The sequence below is a fragment of the Hyperolius riggenbachi genome, chromosome 3 (assembly GCF_040937935.1).
Source record: "Hyperolius riggenbachi isolate aHypRig1 chromosome 3, aHypRig1.pri, whole genome shotgun sequence".
In the NCBI taxonomy this organism is placed as follows: Eukaryota; Metazoa; Chordata; class Amphibia; order Anura; family Hyperoliidae; genus Hyperolius; species Hyperolius riggenbachi.
The window spans coordinates 326217740-326232405 of NC_090648.1; the positions used below are offsets into that span (position 1 = coordinate 326217740).

At 42.9% G+C, this 14666-nt stretch overlaps 1 long non-coding RNA gene across 1 annotated transcript in view; it reads right to left on the reverse strand.

Annotated features, from left to right (window-relative positions):
- Window positions 1-2194: 2194 nt before the first annotated feature.
- LOC137561480 (uncharacterized) overlaps window positions 2195-14666 on the reverse strand; it is a 32865-nt gene continuing 20393 nt past the window's right edge. Inside the window, exons 2-3 of the long non-coding RNA XR_011030029.1 lie at window positions 3373-3451; window positions 2195-2352 (exon numbers count right to left, since the gene is read on the reverse strand). This is a non-coding gene — a long non-coding RNA (uncharacterized lncRNA). The remainder of the gene's footprint in view (window positions 2353-3372; window positions 3452-14666) is intronic.

The window sequence follows — 14666 nt, forward strand, 5'->3', positions numbered from 1 at the left end:
TTGGAAAGATGAATGTGTTTTTCTTCCAACATGTTACTTTTTGTGCCAGTGTGCCCAGAGTTTTATTTTAAGCATTTTAAAATTAGCTAGCAGTGATGTTCCAGAACTGAATTATGATGGACTGAGAGCTCTAAAGATAGTGAGACTAAACGTATTGTGTTGACACAGCGCAAGTTAATTCTAGCGTAGCATGTGCTCTTAAAGTGATCTGAAAGTCAGCATTTCTACTTTGCTCTAAAAGATTCCCCACAGCTTAAAAGCTACTATCCCTGAATTTTTTTTTCAGCAGAACATCACTGAAATGGTTAAACAAAGCACTTTCTTCTGCTATTCAGCTTCAAATCTGCATCCAAACTGGAGATAACAGTATATTTTTTACTTGTTAAACACAAATGTATCAACACTGGAATGTAAACAAACACTCTCTGAGAAACTGTCTCTGCTTCAGGCACACACAGTGTTCAGAATAGCTCATTAGACGATTTTAATATATAATAAAAAGCAATTATAATGGAAAAAGAATAAAATGCAATGCCAGCTTTCAGGGTAAGAAAAACTACACTTGGGAAACTTGTAATTTGTAAACAGACAATATTACGTGTGCACAAAAGCAAATATGATAACTACATGAGTAATAAAAAGTAGGAAAACACATTTTTATTTAATGTTATGTCAGAGTTTAAGACCACTTTAAGTTACCTGCGATTGCTGTACTTGTATCACAACCGCAATACTTGACTAGCGCATCCACTGCTATGTCAATTAATGTAGTAGCAGGCGCTCTAGGGAAGTATCAGGGTTGTGATACAAGTAGAGTGCGCGGCACTTACAACAATCCCGCGTAACTTAAGAGCACAAGCTACGCTAGGCATGCGCACGTTAGAATTAGCTCGCGCTGTGTCAGCATGATAAATTTAAGCAAGAAGTTTTGAATCAGGATGATACCATTTATTACATACGTTTAGTGAATCGAGCCTCTAGAGTGGTACAAGGTATAAATCCCACCCTGCTTGTATGACTTGTAATAGGTACTAACCCATACATACCAGGAATGCCACACAAGACCAGCTGTTTTGGAGATACACTGACCCAATACAGCTTATTTACTGTAAATAGTGATCAATCACAAGAGACAAGAAGATAGAGAATTACATTAAGATAACTCTTCTAAAGATAAAACATGTACATTGAAATCTGGATTACAATCTGTGAACGTCATTTGATCACAGTCTGATCGCAGCAAAGTGTTTCAGCAGATACCTGTTATCTAAAATGGGTCATTAGCATTACTTTTACAGGCATGTAAATGTAAGTGTTTTCGTGCTTTGATCAGGGATGTCCAATCCTCCAGGCTCTTGCTACTGCTTCTCCTTAACAACACACAAGCTCTGAATAAAAGAAGCAGCCTGAGAATGCACTGTTACACAGGTTTACATCAACAGCAAGCAGCCACTTCTGTCAGATGTCTGATATGCCACACCAAGTTACTATATCATTGGGTGGATGGCATTTTGGTGAATTTGTATTATACAAACCAGAAAAACAATTTCTCCATGGGCTTGATGCTCCACGGAAGAAGTTATTACTGTGAATATTTTTTGCATAGGATAGTCTTAAAGGAATATTCCATTATTACTTAGATTTGGATGAACATTGCAAGGCTTTATTTCAGGCTTAATATTAGCTTGCTTAGTATATCCGAACAATCAAGACTCCCTCTGAATTTTCTATCAAAATATCATATCCACAATATGACCAAGACACAAATAAAAGGTAAACTTCTTTCAGGTGTTGTGGGTCCACATACAGAGCAGATCATGGACTGTGTGCTGAAAGAAGACCAAAGTACCTGTTTAAACTCTTTGAAAGTGTTTAGGGACTCATGCCACCATCCTGAAGAGGTAAATATGATTCTGTGGCATGCCTAGTCTGCACTGTGGCTGGGAGTAGGCAAATATAGTCCCAAAACCACACAGATAAGTAAACTGGCCCTAGAATACGATGGACATGTGACTATGCTAGGGGTTCAATTGTGAGCCCTTCTGAGGACAATCAGTGACATGAATATGTTCAGCTGTCCAGGGTTTCCTGATTTCATATGTGCTCAAAACGCTGGTTTGATTAAAGAGCACCTGTATACTCTATCTTCTTCTGTCATTTCCCGCTGTAAACTTTTTTCTTCTTTGATCTGCTGTTTTTCTATTCTTTACATTCCTGTAATCTGTCTTCTACTGTCTAGTCTTCTGTTGTCTAGGTATAAAAGCACCACATACCATCTTTGTACCTGTCATACCCATTGCAATACTGATCAGGAGCCTCATTGGCATGCATCTGCAATTCCAGCAGGGAATCCTGCAAGGCACAGAAACAATTTTTGGTTATTTGATATTGACCTCTTAAAGCCCACTATCTCAAAAGAAAATGTAAAATACATATGTAAGCATAAAAATAAGGCATACAGTACATCTGTCCCAGAGTATAATATGCTATAAATTACTTTATTCTTCTTATGTTTCGCGTCATTGCCTGCTCGGTCTTTACTGAGAGGCGGACGCTGTCGGGGCGCACCTAATTGGTTGCGCTGATGCCTTTGCCTCCACCTCTTCTGACTGTTAGCAGTCTTTGCGGCGGACCGTGTCGGCGCGCACCTGATTGGTTACGCGGCCGTCTCCTCCCCTAACATCCTTCCTACTGCCAGTCCTTGTTTGTGGCGGACGTTGTAGGCGCTCGCGTGGTTGGAGGAGCTTTGACCACGTGCTGCGCCCGAGTTGGTATGTTCCGCTTTTCCATAGGCTTAGTACTATGGATTTTGATTGGCTAGTTGGAAGGTCTGTTTTGATTCCTATTGGAGGGGGCGTAAGTGCTTCCTTGCGGACGTGATAGGCGAGTTGATGATTGGCTGGTTTTTGCATTTCTCTCTTGGTCACATTTTTATGCAGTTGTTTATTATATGGGTATGATGAGCGTTGTCCCTATCTCACTGTAAGGATTTATATGTGGTGGGACATGTGAATACCATTTATTTATATATTCAAGCATATTTTCCAGTGTGCCTCGGTCTGATTGGTTATGTCTAGCTGCCCGTCACATGTGATTGGTGAATTGTTTGCTCATGCATATGTGACCACATTAAATAGGTAGTTCTCTATGTGGTCCACTGCTGTTTTATATATAACATGATGTGATTAGGAGTTGTTCAGTATGGGTCTATGAGGATTTGAGAAAGGACCAGGAGAGTCCGAAACGCCTGTGCGTCATCTGGCTGGACCCATGCTTTTTAAACATGTTGATGTTTTAAACTCTCAATAAAAATCTTTTTTACTGACGGTGCGGATCTTGAAGTATCAGAATAGGTATAAAAGCACCACATACCATCTTTGTACCTGTCATACCCATTGCAATACTGATCAGGAGCCTCATTGGCATGCATCTGCAATTCCAGCAGGGAATCCTGCAAGGCACAGAAACAATTTTTGGTTATTTGATATTGACCTCTTAAAGCCCACTATCTCAAAAGAAAATGTAAAATACATATGTAAGTATAAAAATAAGGCATACAGTACATCTGTCCCAGAGTATAATATGCTATAAATTACTTTATTCTTCTTATGTTGCTGTCACTTAGAATAGGTATTATTGAGAGTTCTGGACTGGAGTTTTGGACTAGTACATCAGTCTTAATTGGGATTCTCACTGTTCTCTTTATTCTTTTCAAAGGCACTACCTGGAAAGGACCCATACAAAGATGGTTCTGTGCTACTAATGTCCTGTGCTTTTAAAAATAAAATAATCCCTGAGAATCCTCCATGAGGAGTTGGACTAGTCCAAAACTTGTCAGAGCTGTCAAATTAAGGCTAAGCTCCCACTATGGGTTATGTGTGACTCTTCTCCTATAAGTGGATGGAGCGCAATGTGTATTCTGCAAATTATAATGTTAACATGAAGATTGTTACAGTAACAAGCTTAATAACGTACAGATTATCCAGAAACACTTTGTAAAGCCTTCTGTAAGCAAAGGTGGGAACATACAACTGTGTAGGCAGTACGTTCATATACAGCAACACAGCGTGCAAAAAGTGCATAGTGTGAACGAAGACTAATAATACTTTAAGTGACAGCTACAAAGGAAATTACATTTATAATACATTTATATTGTGTTTTACTATGGAACAAATGTGCCCCTTAAACAAACGTAGTTTAACCATTTCAGCTAGCAGGTATTTTTCACCTTATGGACAAGAGGAATTTTCACATTTCAGTGCTCCTCCCCTTCATTCTCCGATAACTTTATCGCTACTTATCACAACAAAATACTCTATACCTTGTTTTTTTCTGCCACCAATTAAGCTTTCGTTGGGTGGTATATTATGCTGTTGAAATTTGATTTTTATGGTGACAATCCCGCTTTTAACCACTTCTCCTCCCCCGGGACGAGTAACTACATCCCTGCAAATTCCCTCTTCCCCTTGCAGGGACGTAACTACTACATCCCTTCACACCGTGCACTGTTGCTCCCCCCCCCCCCCCCCACACACACACACACTCCCGTGCCTGTTATCGCTTACTATGTTTGTTAAAAGGATATATTACTGTTCATTTTGAAACTATGAGCTTTTAAGTAGTGATGGACACAAAACTGAAGAGATGCACCTTTAATTCCAAATAAAATATTGGCACTATACAATGTACTAGGGAAATATTTTAAACGTTGCAATAACCGGGACAAATGGGCAAATAAAATTTGTGGGTTTTAATTACAATAGCATGTATTATTTTAAAACTATAATGGCCGAAAACTGAGAAATAATGAGTTTTTTCCATTTTTTTTACTTTTCTGTTTAAACGCAGTTAGAATAAAATAATTCTTAGAAAAAAGTACCCCCCAGAGAAAGCCTAATTGGAGGCGAAAAACAAACAATGTATAGATCATTTCAGTGTGATAAGTACTGATAAAGTTATTTGCAGATGAATAGAAGGAGCGCTGACAGGTGAAAATTGCTCTGGTTTTCAAGGGGAAAAACCCTTGGAGGTGAAGTGGTTAAAATAATACATGCTACCATAATTAAAATCCACACATTTTATTTGGCCATTTGTCCCAGGTATTGCAACATTAAAATCATATCCCTAGTATAATGTATGGTGACAATATTTTATTTGGAAATAAAGGTGTATTTTTTCAGTTTTACATCCATCACTAACTTTTATCCCATAATTTATTAATAATATGCGCTCTTGACATATAGAAGTGTAAAGGAAAAACACCTCTCTACCTCTTCAAACAAACGGAGGTGCTGGAAAAAGCATGAACTGTACCATAGATGAGATGAAATCCGACACACTCCAAAGCTTGGAAAGTCCAAAGGTATTTTATTTGGGAATCACAGATACAGCAAAAAAGGCTGACATGTTTCGGATCAGGTTTCCTTACTCATATCCTTTACTGTATCTTTGATTCCCAAATAAAACACCTTTGGACTTTCCAAGCTTTGGAGTGTGTGGATTTCATCTCATCTATGCCTTCTAGACATACATATAAAAAAAAAAAATATTCCCCCCCCCCCCCGGGGAGGAGCTTACCATGAAGGAGTGAGCGTGTGAGGCTCTGATCTCCCGTCTCTGCGAGGCCCCAGCGTCTGATGGCTGCGAGGGGGTGCCGCTGTTGATGAACCCTCTGTGGGCTTCCCTGGAAGTCTGTCCCCGTATGGAGAGCTGCATGGTGAGCCGAGGCCCATGCTGAGGTGGGCGGATAAGTTGCGGTGGACCCGGGCTGGGACGCACGGAAGTGGAGGGGAGCTGGAGGAGAGGAAACTGCACGAGGGTGTGACGTCACGGCCGGAAGACCCGGCGGCGTGGTGGAGTCGGCTCGCCGAGAACGGCGCACGGAGACCCCAGCAGACAATCTCCGCTTCCCGGCCAGGGACACTCGCTGGCGAGGGAGTGAAGGGAGTGCTGGGGGCGGTGTGTGAGGACCTCAGCAGACCACATCCCTGAGAAGGAGCCAGTGGCCAGGAGCGAGGACTCTGCCAGGTTGCTCTCTGACACAAGACAGGAGCTGCAGCAGGTACACTGTACTGGAGGTGCTGAGAGCTGGTGCCAGCCAGAGGGGAGGGAGCTGACCCCAGAAAGACTGGTGCTGTGTCCGAGAGGGACACCGGGAGCAGAGGTTGGATAGCAGTTGTATAACACTGCCATAAGATGGTGAAAGATAAGGAGAGAGAGAAGGAGAAAAAGAAGAACCCTGCTAAAGGGATGACTACTCCAACCCAGAAAACTGTGAGTAAATACTTTGCAGCACCAGACAAGATACAGACGGAGATGGCAGAGAATACCCTTTCACTATCAAGGGTTAGTTCCCCAGGCTCAGGACCAGAACAGGGAGGAAATCTCGAAGATATATGGAGATGCTTAAAGGCTTTGCCCACAAGAGAGGATATGGAAGCCCAGACAGAAAAGATCGCGGACCTTATGAGAGCGGACATATCGGGGATCAAAGAGGGACTAACTAATCTGGAAGCAAAAATGGGAACTTTTGAAGATCAGGTGGGGAAACTGCAGAGGGAGGTGAATACCTTAAAGAAGACAGGTGAGAAACAAAGAAGTGTTAATATTGCCCTTAGATATGACTTGGAAGATGCCCAAAACCGTGAGAGACGTAATAATTTGAGAGTAAAGGGGATCCCCGAAACAGTGAAGGGGGAGGACATTATTTTGTGTCTGCAAGCTATCTTTAACGGGGTTTTGGGCCGGCCAGAGGATGCTACTATTAAATTAGAACGTGTACACCGTGCTTTAAGAGCCACCCCACGGGACAAGGACTCCCCACGAGATATAATCTGCAGATTTCACAACTATAGGGACAAAGAAAATATATCTGCAGCATTAAGGCAGAAGGGGCCACAGAAATGGAAGGAGTCCACTATTACTGTTTATCAGGATCTTTCATTCTATACGCTGATGCAGCGCAGGGCCCTTAAACCACTGTTAGCAGTTTTACAGCAAAAGAATATACTCTATAAGTGGGGGTTCCCATTTGTGATGATTATTATGTTGGAACGTAGAATTTTGACATTGAGATTCCCGGAGGAATTGCCAGGCATCTGCAGGGAATTATCCATACCAGAGATGGACTTACCAGAGTGGAATCCGGAGGGGAGGGGGTGGGATGGTCCGCAGAGGGGAAATAAGGATGGACATGGGAAATGATATGGGAGTTGATGCTTGAGGGTGGTGGGGAGGGGAGGGGAGAGGGGGATATAATTTTGTTCTGTTATGTTATGTTTTTGTATGGAAAGGAAAAAGGTCCTCAGGATTAATCATGAGAAGGTACAAAATGTGGGGCAAAGGAGGGATAAAGAGAAAGGGAAGCACTAATGTATAACAGGTGGTCACATATAGTAATGACATAAGTAGTCAGTAACATAAGTATGTTTTTTTTTTAATATGAACATGGTATGAATTCACGTGGCTGGGGTGGTGGGGGGGGGGGAGGGAGGGGGGGAGGGGGAGGCGAGGGGAGAGGGAAGGGAGAAGGAAGAAAAAGGGGAACCACTGTATGTATATGAGAAATGTTATATATGAGAAATGTTGAAATAACCAGTGTACAATCTAATATGTAGTCACAAAAAGGATATGGTATTGGGGGGGGGGGGGAGGTGACACAGAGTAGAAAGGGGGAGGGTGGGAAGGAAAAATATCACTGTGTATATATGAAAAATGTTGAAACAATCAATGCACAATTAATAAGTAGTAATAAAAAGGATGGGGTATTGGGGGGGGGGGGGGCTAAATTAAATTCACAGGATAGAGGGGCGACACAGAATTGGAAGGGGGGAATGTGGAAACATGGTGAATTTGGGGATGAGGTACTATGTGGTCATGTGGATGAGAGGAATTTAAGATGGGATAATAACTGAATGGTGAGATAATTAAAACACATATCCTGAAGGAGTTAGGTCGGGGCCCTGGTGTGGACCCTGGGGGTTCATGGCGAGGGGGGGGGTTGGGGTTTTTTGAAACTTTGGATGGTAGGTGGATAGGTGTGGGGGTCCTTCCCTGCCTTCTCCTTCCCCCCCCCTCCTCCTTTTTGTTTTTTGTTTTTTGTCCCTTCTCCCCCCCCCCTCTCTCCGCCCCCCCTCTTGACAGTTCCAGGTTGATGTTGGAATGGGGCGGGGCTTTGCGGGGGGAGATCACTCTCACGCGCTCTGGGGGGATGGTGGCTTAATACCCAAAGGGTGGTGCAGCACGCCTTAGAAACTGGGGATAGGTTTCAAGCGGAAATATTTCTTGGAGGGAAAAGAGGGGGGGAGGGGGGAGGGGAGGGGGGTTAGCTGCAGGAAGGGTGGGATGGGGGATGTGAATGGAGGGGGGAGAGGAATGTGTGGTAAAGTGGAAAGAATGGACACTGGGTCAGAGGGGAGAACAAAGAAAGTAGATGAAAATGAAGTCAGGTAGTCTCAAAATTCTGTCACTGAACGCTAGGGGGTTGAATATCCCGGAGAAGAGAGCCTCTATTCTAAGGTTGTGTCATAGGGAGGGGGCAGACATAGTTTGCATACAGGAGACCCATTTTAAGGGTCCAAGGCCTCCAAATCTCTACGACAGGTATTATAAAACAGCATATTTGAGTGGTTTACAACCATCTAAGGTGAAGGGGACGGCCATATTGTTCTCAAAAGATGTCCCATTTGTACTAAAGGAGAAATATGCTGACCCGCAGGGGAGATTCAATTTAATTAAGGGCGAACTGAAGAATAGGATGGTCACGGTGGGGTCGTACTATGCGCCAAGTGTTAAACAGGCAGAAACTTTGGGGAGGTTTATAAATAAACTGGAATCATTCAGGGAGGGTGGGGTGATAATAGGTACAGACCTGAATGTGTCACTAGACCCCCGAATGGATACGTCTGAGGGAAAATCAACGACATCTTTGAAAACTTATAAAAGAATTAGAGAGTTATTGCATAGAGCACAACTTGTGGATACTTGGCGCGTGTGCAACCCCACCGTGAAGGATTACACATATTACTCCCAGATACATGGCTGCTACACCAGGATTGATTATGCCCTGGTGTCGCATGATATACTCTCCCTGGTGAGTGGATCAGAAATTGGCCCTATAACATTGTCAGACCATGCACCAGTAACGATGAGTCTCAAGTGGGGGGAAAAAATAAGGGGACCTATGATGTGGCGATTAAATAATTCTTTGTTGAGAGATGAGGGCATTGTACAGAAGATGAGAGAGGAACTGGACACTTATTTCTTGATTAACCCCAGGGGTGAGGCGTCTGAAATGACAGTCTGGGAGGCCCACAAATGTTATATTAGTGGTGTTATGATACAGGAAGGGGCCAGAAAGAAAAAGGAAAGGGATGGGAATATTAAAAATGCAATGGAAAATATAAAAAGACTGGAACAACAGCATAAAGAGGAGAACACAGAAGGTTGTTGGGAGGAATTACTGAAGGAGAGAGAGCATTTAAGGTCATTGTTGTTTCAGGGGGTTAAAAACATGGCAGTAAGATGTAAAAGTTCCTTTTATGAATATGGGAATAAGAGTAGTGCTATGTTGGCAAGGGCCTTAAAAAAACAGCAAAGGAGTAACTATATCCCATGTATAAAAGATAAGAAGGCTAGAATAGTCCATGAGTTGGGAGAGATAACCCAGGTATTTAGAGAGTATTATAAAGGGTTATATAATTTGAAAGGGGAGATATCAATGGGGGAAGGAGGGAGGAAAAGAGAGGAAATAAGAAGGTATGTAGAGGAAAGTGGAATGCCCAGACTGTCAGAGGAAGACGCCTCATCTCTGGAAGGACAGATTCAGATTGAAGAAATTAAAAGAGCAATAAAACAAATGCCACCAGGTAAAGTGCCCGGGCCGGATGGGTTAACAACAGAATATTATATGAGGTTTAGTGAAAAACTGGTGGGATATCTGGCGGAAGCATTTAATGGAATGACAGTGAGGGAAAGGGGAGGCCATGGGTTCACGCCCCGTATGCTGGAGTCCTATGTTTCGCTGCTACACAAGGAGGGAAAGGACCCAATGCAGTGCCAAAGTTATAGACCAATCGCGTTATTGAACGTTGATATAAAAATTTTTGCGAAAGTTTTAGCTAACAGGCTGGCACCGTTTATGAATCAATTGGTATATCCAGACCAGGTTGGGTTCATCGGAGGTCGGGAGGCTATAGAAAGGGTACTACCTGTACCCTTGATCTGGCGTGCTGGGCGAGGGCCCACTCCAGTCCTGTCGTTTTTTTATCTACAGACGCCGAAAAAGCGTTCGACAGGGTGGAGTGGGCCTACATAGAGGGGGTACTAAAGCATGTGGGGTTACGAGAAAATATGTGTGCAAGGGTAATGGGTTTATATACCTTTCCCAATGCAAGGATAAGAGCTAATGGGGCGATCTCAGATTCTTTTGAGATTAAGAATGGGACGAGACAGGGCTGTCCCCTCTCCCCATTGGTGTTTGCATTGTCACTGGAGCCATTCTTGTGTAGGGTGAGGGCGGACTCCAGCATACGGGGCTTGGAAATTGGAGGACAGACGCATAAAGTATCAGCATATGCAGATGACATGTGGTTTTATCTTAGAGATCCCCAGAAGTCGTTACCCAGATTAATGAAGGAATTTGATAAAGTGGGGAGACTCTCCAATATGTAGATTAATTTTGATAAAAGTACAGCAATTGCTTGGGGGCTGAAGGGGGAAGAAAGGGAAGAATTGAAACGAAGCTTCCCATTTAAATGGCATAGTAGAATGATGAGGTACCTGGGAGTAAAAATTGGATTTGACTTAAAGGATATAGTAAGCGACAATTATTTCCCCTTATTGGAAAAGATAAAACAGGATTTGGAGGCCTGGGACCGTCCCTAGTTCTCTTGGTTTGGTAGAATATCCATCATAAAGATGAATGTGCTCCCTCATTTCCTCTACCTGTTTCAGGCCCTACCGGTTCCAATCCCTTCCCTTTTTTTTTGGCAGTTGAAAAGTATAATTGGCAGATTTATAGGAAGGGGGCGGAGAACCCGGGTGAGTTATAGGTTACAAACGACGGAGAGGGAGAAAGGGGGCCTTGCGGTCCCCGATTTTAAGAAATACTCGGAGGCTTCGGTACTAGTCCGAATTACAGATTGGAACAGGAACCGCGGGAAGAAGAGGTGGGTAATGATGGAGGAGGAAATGATAGGGAGCCCAATAGGTAAACTCCCCTGGATTCAGGAGAAAAGTCGGATAGAGATAGGGAAAAAGGGGATGGAAATGGTGAGTCATACATTGAACATTTTCGGTAAATGGAGGAGGATTGTGGGAATGTCGCCTTGGCCCACCCCCATGATCCCCATTTTTGGAAAACTTAAAGTTCCCTATGGGAATGGAACCCCTTAATTATCCACATTGGAAGTGGGGACAGGGGCAGAGAGTTAAAGATATATTAGTTGATGCAGAATGGACCCCGATCCAAGAATTGATGGACACAAGGGAGGGGGGGGGGTATATGGACGAGTGGAGATATGCCCAGATAAAATCTTTTGTGAAGAGCCAGGGATCCAGGGAGGCCCTAAGTAGAGACTTAACTCCATTTGAGGAAATGTGTAGAGGTAGAGGGCAAAACAAGGGGATGTTGTCAAGGGTATATAAGATTCTTAATGAGAGTGAGGATCTTACAAAAGTGTTGAGGGAGAAGTGGGAAAAAGATCTGGGGAAGGCATTTACGGAGGTACAGTGGAAAAAAGTATTAAACTTGGCCAGTAGATCTGCAATGCCCACAAGAGGACAGGAAGCAGGGTATAAGATTTTTGTAAGGTGGTATTACACACCGGATAGACTGAGCAGATTGTTCCCGGGTGCCTCATCATTGTGCTGGAGATGTGGGGAGGAGAGGGGAGATATTATGCATATTTTCTGGGGCTGTAAGAAACTTGGGGGTTACTGGGCAGAGGTTGGGGGTATAATAAAGCAGATCACAGGGATGGAGACATGGGAGGATCCCGCACTATTCCCCCTGCACAGTAATGGATGGTCAATTAAAAAATATAAAAATTCTCTGTTGAAATCCCTGATTAATGCTTCAAGAATATTAGTAGCAAGACATTGGAGATCGGCTCAAAGCCCAACAATACAGGAATGGATTAAAGAAGTGGCAGAAATACAGAGAATGGAGGAACTAACTAGTCATATTAAGGGGGAGGGGCACTTACACGAGAAGAGATGGTGTCAATGGGAGATGTTTAAGGATGAAGGGGAATATAAAAGGCTGGCAAGGGGAAGGTGAAACGTCAGAAAGACCCCGCGGGGGTTCAGTGACAGAAGAAAGAGAAGGGTAAAAGAAGAGAGGACCCAATGTATGAATGAATGAATGGAGGAGGGGTGTGAATAAATGGGGGATGAGAGTAAAAAGTAAATGTGAGTAATAGTAATGAATGAGCAATAGAGGTGACCAAGGGGAAATTTACAAGACACCTAGGTTTGGATGGTCTTTGCAAATGTAATATGGTAAAGTTAGATGTTTAGAGTAAAGAAACTCTATATGTAGTAAGAGAGGAAAAGAAGGAAGAAGGAAAGAAAAAAAAAAAAAGAAAATCCCTGTCTTGGTAAAAGTAACTTGTGTATGTGGCTGGAAGGTAATATCACTGTCTTGGATTTTATGGATTGATTTTGTAAAAATGGAATGATATAAATAAAGATATTTAAAAAAAAAATTATTCCCCAAAGTCAGGTAGGTGTAATTTTACTATTTTGCCACAAGATGTCCTCACTAAGTACTTCCTATTTGTGTACAATAAATACGCTATAGGAAGTAATGTGTTGCTACATTGTAACTAGGGAAGTGATGCAGGCATCAATGGATGCTGGCAATGAAGGTGGCCTAGAGGGGAGCGTAATGAATAGAAACTTTGCTCCTATTCATAAATCTAACGATCAGCGGAGGTAAGCGGCGGAAATCAGAAGGCGGGAGGAAGCGCGGCGGTTCTATTCAGAAATGAACACTGTTTTTGAACTAAAACAGTGATCATTCTCAGCGGACATGTACTGATTGGCTCAGGGGACTTTTGTCCCCTGCAGCCAATCTCCTCTGTTGCCGGTAACAGCGTGATCGCGGGCATCTGCTCACACGATCCCGTGCATAGCCCCCCCAAGCTGCAGGGATGTGACTAGCGCGTCCCTGCTGTAGCAGCTGCCGCTGTGAATGTGAGGCTCACGTCGCAGTGGTGGAAATGGTTAAGTTTCTTTTCGTTTTTTCTGGTTTGTTGTTATTTTGGGTTTTTTTAACGCAACACACCTAAGATCCTAAACACTTCTTTGGCTTTGGTTTGTGTATAAAAATAAGTTTCATTTACTTTACAGCTTTCCAATGAGACTACCAATGTATATTTTATTTTATTAAGCGGGTCGTGGGTCGGGTTGCAGGTCTGGAGGCCTGTGGGTCGAGTGCGGGTAACAGATTCACCAGAAAGTCGGGTGTGGGTAGTGGGGATGCGGGTGCGGGTCTGAAAAATTAGACCCGAGCAGGCCTCCACACAGGAGTAACAAAATAAATAGGATGACTGGGTCTCGACCTGGATTTATGCAATTATAGCATAAGTTTTATCATACCATAGCAGTAAAAAACACAACCGAGCTGAAACGTTGTGTTTTTTACTGCTATGGTATAATAAAATTTTTGCTATAATTGCATAAATCCGGGTCGAGACCCAGTCATCCTTTTTATTTTGTTGATCTACTTTAGCACCTTTGTTGGATCCAGGTGCTGACTGTTTGACTCCCTGGTAGCCTTCTAATGACCAGCGGTTGAGCTACTGGACTTTTTTCTACTCTACACAGGAGTACCCATAACATCATGAATGAATTTAGTGACTTGCAGGGGGCAAACGCAGGATTTTCAAGGGGGGGACACCCCGAAAGGTCTCTTTCAGAAAGCCACACACTACTGCGCATGTGCTACCGCAGCTTTTGCCCACAGAAAACACACAATGTGGCAGCAATTAGGTAGCCAGATAACCCCCCACACACACTGTAGTATATGTAACCAGATGACCCCCCATTTATAGTATAGGTAGCCAGATGACACCCCCAATTATAGTATATAGCCAGATGACCCCCACCCAGTTTAGTATATAAAGCCAAATCCCTCTTTACTGTATATAGCCAGATCCCCATTTACTGTACAGGATCTTCTCAAAAAATTAGCATATTGTGATAAAGTTCATTATTTTCTTTAATGTACTGATAAACATTAGACTTTCATATATTTTAGATTCAAATACACACAACTGAAGTAGTTCAAGCCTTTTATTGTTTTAATATTGATGATTTTGGCATACAGCTCATGAAAACCCAAAATTCCTATCTCAAAAAATCAGCATATTTCATCCGACCAATAAAAGAAAAGTGTTTTTAAAACAAAAAAAGTCAACCTTCAAATAATTATGTTCAGTTATGAACTCAATACTTGGTCGAGAATACTTTTGCAGAAATGACTGCTTCAATGCGGCGTGGCATGGAGGCAATCAGCCTGTGGCACTGCTCAGGTGTTATGGAGGCCCCGGATGTTTCGATAGCAGCCTTAAGCTCATCCAAAGTGTTGGGTCTTGCGTCTCTCAACTTTCTCTTCACAATATCCCACAGATTCTCTATGGGGTTCAGGTCAGGAGAGTTGG